The sequence below is a fragment of the Carlito syrichta genome, unplaced genomic scaffold (assembly GCF_000164805.1).
Source record: "Carlito syrichta isolate Samal-C Ts95f unplaced genomic scaffold, Tarsius_syrichta-2.0.1 Scaffold89699, whole genome shotgun sequence".
NCBI classification, from domain to species: Eukaryota; Metazoa; Chordata; class Mammalia; order Primates; family Tarsiidae; genus Carlito; species Carlito syrichta.
In genome coordinates this window covers 77,727-86,471 of record NW_007033795.1, presented here as the reverse complement: position 1 = coordinate 86,471, position 8,745 = coordinate 77,727, and the positions used below count along the sequence as shown (strand labels likewise).

The window sequence follows — 8,745 nt, the reverse complement described above, 5'->3', positions numbered from 1 at the left end:
GTCCACAGTAGTGGTATTGGGGTCTTCAGTGGTGATGGCTGTTGAAGTCATCCTAATATCTTTTTCTCCTGCCAGGGAAGTTGTGACTGAGAGAATCCCTTTTGCCAGTAGATCTGGTTTGTGGGCATTCTCATGGTGGTGGTAGCATTGGGGTCTGATTATTGGTATCTGAGAAATGGCCATAGAACTGAAGCTTGAAGCCTAAGCACAAATGGAGGGTTTATGGGTCTGGGATTTGGTATGGTAATGGCACTGGTACCTGGGGCTTAGATACCCCTGACTGTTGTTTTGTTAACAGTATGTGAAGCACAGATGCTTGTGAAGTAGCTGAGGAGCTGAGAATAGGAGCATAGGCATGCACAGAGTTAATGTGACTCTAACTTGGGATGAGTCCTAGCTCTCTCTGGCAGCTGAGCTACTTCCCAAGATGCAGGCATCACTTCTGGCATGTTGACAATGATAAGTGAGGCATAGATGCTTGTGAAGTAGCCAGGAAACCAAGAATGGAACCACAGGCTTGCACAGAGTTAGGACAGCTTTGGAGTTAGGGCAGGACTATGCATTAGAGCATGACTCTAGGGCCCAGAGTGTGAAATAGCTGGCTGTGGTGATGGCCCTGGTGTCTAAGATGGTGGACTCAGTGTAACCACAGAGCCCAGTATGGACACTTGTGTGGTGGCTGCAGCTTTGGGGTTGGGACACACATAGAATTGGAAAAGGTAGCAGCTTCTTTTCTGAAACTGCTCAACAGTAGCCACTTTTTTGGATAAGGGAAGAGTGTGCAGCCATGTCTCTCTTTCTGACATTTTCCTGTAAGAATAGCTGTTGCTCACCTCAGTGACAAAAGATGCTGTTGTCCTCTGTAGAACAGGCTATGGAAGACCAAGGTGGTTTTCACCCTGTAGCTGATGATAATAGCCTCTGCCAGTCTTCTTTGCTCCTAGTTATCTCTTGGCATCTCAAGTATGCTAATCGTACCAGCAATCCTTTCTATATGGATATCCTCCCCCCTAGTTTTTTGTTTTGTTTTGATTTTTGTTTTGCTCCACTGTGCTATGGCAAATTTCTTACTGGGCCTCTGAGCCCTCTCTGTGTTTAGTTGTGGATAGATGTCGTATTTGTTTTTTGTGTGTAGGGGGAATGAAGACGGATAGTTCCTACTTTGTCCTCTCAGTGATGTCACCCAGAATTTTTTAAATTAGTTTTTATTATGCAAAAATATAGATAACATAAAATGTAGCATTGTAGCTATTTAAAGTGTACAGTTCAATGGTAATAAACACATTTACATTATTTTGCAACCATCACCACTATTTATCTCCAGAACTTTGTCATCATCCCAAACTGAAATCCTGTAACAAACAGTAAATGTCCATTTCTCCCTTTCCCAGTCCCTGGTAATCACTGTTCTACTTTTTGTGTCTACGAATTTGACTATTCTAGGTACCTCATGAAAGTGAAATCACACAGTATTTGCTATTTGCATTTGGCTTATGTTAATCTTCAAAATTCGTTCATATGTAGCGTATATCAGAATATCATTACCTCTTAAAGCTGAGTAATACTCCATTGTATGTATATATACTATTTTGTTTATCTATTCATCCACTGATGAACATTTTGGGTGTTTCCACCTTCGGCCACTGTGAATAATGCTGCTATGACTATTGTACAAATATGTTGGAGTCCCTGCCTTCAATTCTTTTGGATATACACTCCAACATGGAATTGTTGGAGCATATGGTAGCTCTATGTTTAATTTCATTTTGAGAAACTACCATACTGTTTTTCACAGTGAATGAAACATTTTACATTCTTACCAATAATGCACAATGGTTCTAACTTCTCCACCAACACACGTTATTCTACTCATCAACAAATGATATTTTCTGGTGCTTTACTTTGTTTTGTTTTCAGTGACAGCCATCCAAATAAGGATGTGTGTGAACTGGATCTTATGGTTTTGATTTGCATTTTCCAAGTGATTAATGATGTTGATAATCCTTTCATGTGCTTATTTTCCATTTACATATTTTATTTGTATAAATGTCTGTTGCATTTTTTTGCCCATTGTTTAATTAGGTTGTTTGGACTTTTTGGTTGTTGAGTTTTAAAATTTGTGTGTATATTTTCTGGATATTAATCTCTTATCAGACATATGATATACAAATATTTTCTCCCATTGTGTGGATTGTCTTTTCACTTTACTGACAGTGCCATTTAATGCACAAAGTTTAATTTTTTTGAAGTCCAATTTGTCTATTTTTTCTTTTGTTACTTTTTTTGATTGTACTATTTTTGTTGTATCTGAGAAACCATCACTAAATCCAATGTCATAAAGATTTTATCCTATGTTTTCTTTTAAGAGTTTTATAGCTCTAGGTCTTATGTTTAAGTCTTTGACTAATTTTGAGTTAATTTTTGTATATGATGTAAGGTAAAGGTCTAACTTCATTCTGTTACATATGAATATCTAGTTTTCCCAGTACCATTTGTTGAAAAGATTGCCCTTTCTTTGGTAAATGATCTTGACACCTTTGTCAAAAATAAATTTACCTTATATGCAAAGTTTTGCTTCTGTATCCTATAATATTCTGTAATCTATGTGTCTTTCCTAATGCCAATACTGTCCCACACAGTTTTGATTACTGTAGCTCTGTAGTGAGTTTGAAATCAGGAAGTATGAGTCCTCCAACCTTGCTCTTTTTGTAGAGTGTTTTGGTGACTTGGGGACCCTTACAATTTCATGTGAGTTATTAGTCAGCCAATGATCATAGAGAGAATGTGCTCAATTACTTTAAGCCAGTAAAGCAGGGGTCTCCAACCCTTGGACTACAGACCAGTACTGGCCCATGGCCTATTAGGAATTGGGCCACACAGCAGGAGGTTGAGCAGCAGAAAAGTGAAGTTTCATATTCTGTCAGATCAGCAGCAGATTTAAATTCTCATAGGAGTGCAAAACCTATTGTGAACTGTGCATAAGGTTGCACATTCCTTATGAGCATCTAATGTCTGATGATTCTTTCCCAAGCCCCCATCCCCCCATCCCCCATCCCTGGAAAACTGTCTTCCACAAAACTGGTCCTTTATGCCAAAAAGGCTGGAAACTTCTGCAATAAAGTTTCTGCCTTTGCCCGTGGATCTCTATGCAGGTCAAGAAGTACATTCAAAGTTCAGGCTATGTCTGGGTTTTTGCTTCTTGTGGGCCTCTTTTTAGTCTCCTATGCATATATGCACATAGACTTAGGGTAAGCCTCGAGTTTGAATTACTTAGCATCTCTAGATACTACCTGTGCATGTGCAGGGCCTCAATCATATATATGCATACCCCAATTTCATCCACAGCCTCAGGAAAGTAGAGCCTAATTATCGTCTCCTTCATCCCTCTGCCAATCACTTTCACTAACAGTGACTCTTTGATTGAGTACTTGAGCTCTGAAGTGGGATTTTGTTTGTCAATTTATTTTTTCAAATTGATAGTTGTTGTTTAGGGAGAGGATTTCTTCATCTCCTCAGTTGGTTGAAAGTCCTTCCAGGCCTTTATATTTTGAAAGCCCTGGTCTGAATTACAACTTTGTCACCTACTGATGTCTGATTTTGCAAAATCTTTGCAAACTCCCTTACCTTCTTATGGGAATGTCTTCAAAAGGTATATGAAACAATGCCTAATATTGAGTCAGCACTCAATCAATGTTTGCTATCATTTTATCCTTATGATGTTATTAGAGCAGGAACTCACTAAACGGAGCTATTTTTATAACTGCACATATTCAGGCTTTGAACAACATATTCCTGTGTTTCTTCACAGGTGTTGCTGTTCACATTTTCCTGGCAGTAAACTGTTTCACATCTCTCTTGTGATTAAGGTCACAGAGCTAGGATAAGATAGCAGGAAAAATGGAAGAGCTCTCTCTGCCTGTGACTGATCAATCTGCATATTCTATTTCCTCTGTCTTCCCAGTCACCCAGAAATGTCAATTACATATTTTTTTCCACTGCTGTATTTCTAGCACTAAGAATAAAACCTGGCTAGTAAGTGATCAGTAAAGGTCTGTTGGAAGAAAGACCCGACCCCTGAAATTAATCTGAACATATGATCTTACCTCTCTAGATTTTCCTGTCTGAATTTTCTCTATCATAATAACTGTCCATGTTAAGTTTTTCAGGAGGCCGAGCATCAGACAGGCAGACTTGGTAGGGAATTCTATCTTTACCACTTTACTGGTAGTGTGACCTTGGGCATGTTTTAAAAACACTTTGAATTCAGTTTTATTTCTTGTTAATATGTGAATAGAATTTGGAATATGCAGGGTTGATATATTAATGAAATATGTAGAAAAAGTCTAACATTCTTCTTATTTCATTCAATAGATACTTATTCAATATTCACCAAGGTATAGGATTCTGTAATGAGTACTGTGTTACGCTGGTGAATAGGACAGAGTGCCTGAATTCTACCAGCTCCCAGGCAAGTGGGTGAGATAGAAAAATAACCATGTGTTTATAGTAGATTGGGGTTGAGGTTATGATAAGGGAAATAGAGGGTACCATGGAAGCCAGAGTAGGGTTATCTATCATAATTTGGGGAATAAGCCAGATAAGACTCTTTAGAGGAAACAATATCTAAGCTGAGTCCCAAATGATGAATAGGAGGTAGAAAGGTGAAGAGAGCTCTCTGGAGAGGAAAATGCAGGGCTTCTTTCCAGAACTTGGATTTGGGGCCTCATTGGAGCTTGTTTCTTTTACTCTTGTCCTTGGGATCCCTGGTAATGGAAGAATTTCAGGTATATCTTAATGGTAAAAGGTCCCTCAGACCCTAGTGAGGTAGAGCAGAAGAACGAAAAACCTGGAGCCAAGAAGAAAGATTGTATTTGTACATAAAAAGGAGGTTGAAGTTTCTCTCTCCCTCTCTCTCTCTCTCTCTCTCTCTCTCTCTCTCTCTCTCTCTCTCTCTCTCTCCTTCTCTCAGCATTTAGTATGAGATAAGTATAAGCCAGTTATGGTTTAGAGATAGAAAGAGGCTATACAGTCAAATATCTCCTTCTCTTTTTGTTCCTAGGCTGGCATAAATGAAGATCAACTGGTCTGATTGACACTCCTGTGCAGAAGGTGTCAATTTAGTATCTGATGAACTCCACAGCTATTACAAAACACCACAGCAGTTTGTATACCTAACCCTGAATTGTATCCCACATCTTTATTAAAAAAAGACAAAACAAAAACCAAACACCACAGGATCCTAGGGCTCAGAGCTATTTCATCATAGTTATTAAAAAAGAAAAATAAAAGGTGTCTCTTATTTCAGGTAAAGCTGTTTAATCAGATAATTTGATATAAATATATTATTATAGATACAGATTATAACACTTAGGATGCTGTGAGCCAGTGTAGGTACCCAGCACTGGATCACCACAGCTGGCAATTGAGAAATTCATCACACTGAGACTATATATAACCAAGGGGACCCTACAGTACCTACATCAGCCCCCTGCCAAACTCAAATAAGAAGAAATAGTCTATTCAAATGAGAAGTAGCCAACAATTAATTTTGACAACATTTTTTTAAAAAACAGAGTTCTTCAACACTCGCAAAAGACCACACCACCTCTTTAACAACGAACCTTAGCCAAAGTAAAATTTTTGAAATTCCAAACACGAAATACAAAATGTTGATTATAAAATTGATCGATGAACTTCAGGAGAAAATTGAAAACCAACATAAAGAAACCAAAAAAAAAAAAAAAAAAAAATTCATGGCATTAATGAAAAATTCTCCAAAGAGATAGATACTTTTAAAAAAATTTTAAAAAACAAGCTGAAATTCTGGAAATGAAAGAATCATTTAGAGAAGTACAAAAGATAAACCTATCAGACTAATAGCAGACTTCTTAGAAGAAATAGCAGACTTCTCAGAAGAAATCCTAAAAGCCAGAGGATTGAGGCCCTATCTTCAGTCTCTTCAAACAAAATAACATTCAGCCAAGGATTTTGTATCCTGCAAAACAAAGTAATAAATGAAGGAGAAATAAAGTCTTTCACATACAAGTAAACACTGAGGGAGTTTGTCACCACTAGACCAGCTCTACAAGCAATACTCAAAGGAGTTATAAATACTGAAACAAACGGTTGAAATACATCAGTAAAAAAACGCTAGAAACCATAAAGCTCACAGGCCTTATGGAACACCAACACAATACAGAACATAAATAAATACAGCAACCGGGTAACAACCAATATGATGAATGGAATAGTACCTTACATATCATTATTAACTCTGAGCATAAATGGTCTCAGTGTCCCACTAAAAAACATAGACTAGCAGAATGGGGAGGAAATAAAAAACGTACAGTCCAAATATCTTCTGCCTTCAGGAGATCTGCTTAACTCACAAAGACTTCTATAGTCTCAAGATAAAGTGATGGGGAAAAATATTCGACAAATGGAAATAAAAAACGAGCAAGAGTAACCATTCTTATATCAGATAAAACACACTTTAAATGTTAAAGACATAACAAGAAGACATAACAATTTAAAATATGATGTAAGCGTTACAAAACAAATTCTACTAGACCTTAAAAAATAGATAGACAGCAATACAATAATAGTGGGAGATGTCAACACTTCACTGACAGCAATAGACAGATCATCAGGCAGAAACATTGGAGTTAAACTGGACTCCACAGCAAATGGAACTAACACACAACTACAGAACATTCCATCCCAAAACTACAGAAGCAGCACCTGGATGCTTCAGTCAGCTTCTCAGAGTTTTCCAAGAAGTGCTCAGAGAGGTCATGTCTACTAAACAAGAAAGGAAAATTTGAAGACATGGCAAAGATAGACAAGACCCATTATAAAAGAGAAATGAAAACCTATATCCCTCCTAAAGTGGAAACAAAAAAGAAGTTTAAGGATCACAGTATACCCAAGAGGCCTGCTTAGGCCTTTTTCTTATTCTGTTCTGAGTAGCACCCCCAAATCAAAGAACATCCTGGTCTATCCACTGGTGATGTTGCAAAAGAAGCTGGGAGAGAAGTAGAATAACACTGCTGCAGATGATAAGCAGTCTTACGAAAAGGAGGCCCTATAACTGAAGGAAAAATATGAAAAAGATGTTGCTGCATACCGAGCTGAAGAAAAATCTGATGCAGCAAAAAAGGAAGTACTCAAGACTGAAAAAAGCAAGAAAAAGAAAGAAGAAGGGGAAGATGAAGATGAGGAAGAGAAGGAAGATGAAGATGAAGAAGATGATGGTGAATACATTGGTTCTAGTGCAGTTTTTTTCTTGTCTATAAAGCATTTAACACCCCTGTACATAACTCACTCCTTTTAAAGAAAACAATTAAAATGTAAGGATGTGTAAGATTTGTTTTTAACTGTACATTATATTTTTTGTATAGTTAACGCACTACTGAATGTGTCTTTCGATAGCCCTGTCCTGGTGGTATTTTCAGTAGCCACTAATCTTGCCTGGTACAGTATGGGGTTGTAGATTGGCATGGAAATTTAAAGCAGGTGTTTGTTGGTGAAGAGCAGAAATTAGTTATATATGAGGATGGCAGATTTGTCATCTTCAGTTGTCTCTGATGCAGCTTATACAAAATAATTGTTCTGTTAACTGAATACCACTCTGTAATTGCAAAAAAAAAAGAAAAAGGTTTCAACTGTTTTGTTGACATTCTGAATGCTTCTAAGTAAATACAATTTTTTATTATTGTTGTTGTCCTTTTCATAGGCCTGAAATTTTTCTTCTTAAGGGAAAGCTAGTCTTTTGCTTTTGCCCCTTTTGGATCACCTGAGTTATGACAGTGCTTATCTTTTTGTGTAGTTAGTTGATAAAAAGCTTTTCTCTACACACCCTGCATAACATGATGGAGGTAATACAAGTTAAATTGAGACACTTTTCCACCATAACTGAAACTCCAAAATCTTGACAACAAATTTCACATAACCCATTTATATTTACAAAGTGAAGGGTATAGCCCATCTACTTATAGCATGGGATTATTAGAATCAAACATTTTGAGTCTGTCTTTGAAGGACTAATGGGAAAGTATGTTCTATACTTTACAAGAGGACTCTGGATTATTTAATTCCCATTACCATGTAATGGCAGTTATATTTTTCAGTTTCCACATTAAAGAAGATCTGAGAATGTAGCCCTGAAAGCGTGAGCTTGTATTTTAATACAAGACTGGCATATTAAGTTTTTTGTTATGGTAGTCTCAGTGAAGACTGATAGTGCTGGCTATAAATGTCTTACCTCATTTATCTGAATATGAACTGCTCAGGAAACTTGAGATTCCATTAAAAGTATTTGTAGTTAACTGGGCTAGCTTTTAAAATGATGCCACATTTTAAATAGGGCATATTTTCCTATATACTGTGGTCTGCCCCTTTATAAATCAAATAGATATGAGGAAAAAAGACACGCTTTGCATCTCAGTACAAATTATTCAATTTATTTTAATTTAACTTTTCTTTACAAAACTCAGTCTCATTAATTAGTCATGTTATCTGCTTAGCAGTTTAGGGAACAATTTTTGTTTTGTTTTGTTTTTTTAGATTATTGCACCAGTGTTTTAAAATAGCGTTCTTGTAAGTTTACACGTTTTTGTGATGGAGTGCTATTTTATTGCATAATTTTAATTTGGATACTTCCCATTTGCATATGTTTATGTAATTTCAGGAGGAATATGGAACATATGAATCTGGATTATACTAATAAACTAATAATTGCAGAAG

General features: G+C 36.8%; 1 pseudogene; it reads left to right on the top strand.

Moving 5' to 3' along the window:
* Nucleotides 1–4,687: 4,687 nt before the first annotated feature.
* On the top strand, nt 4,688–7,492 carry LOC103260660 (annotated as a pseudogene).
* The last annotated feature ends 1,253 nt before the right edge of the window (nt 7,493–8,745 follow it).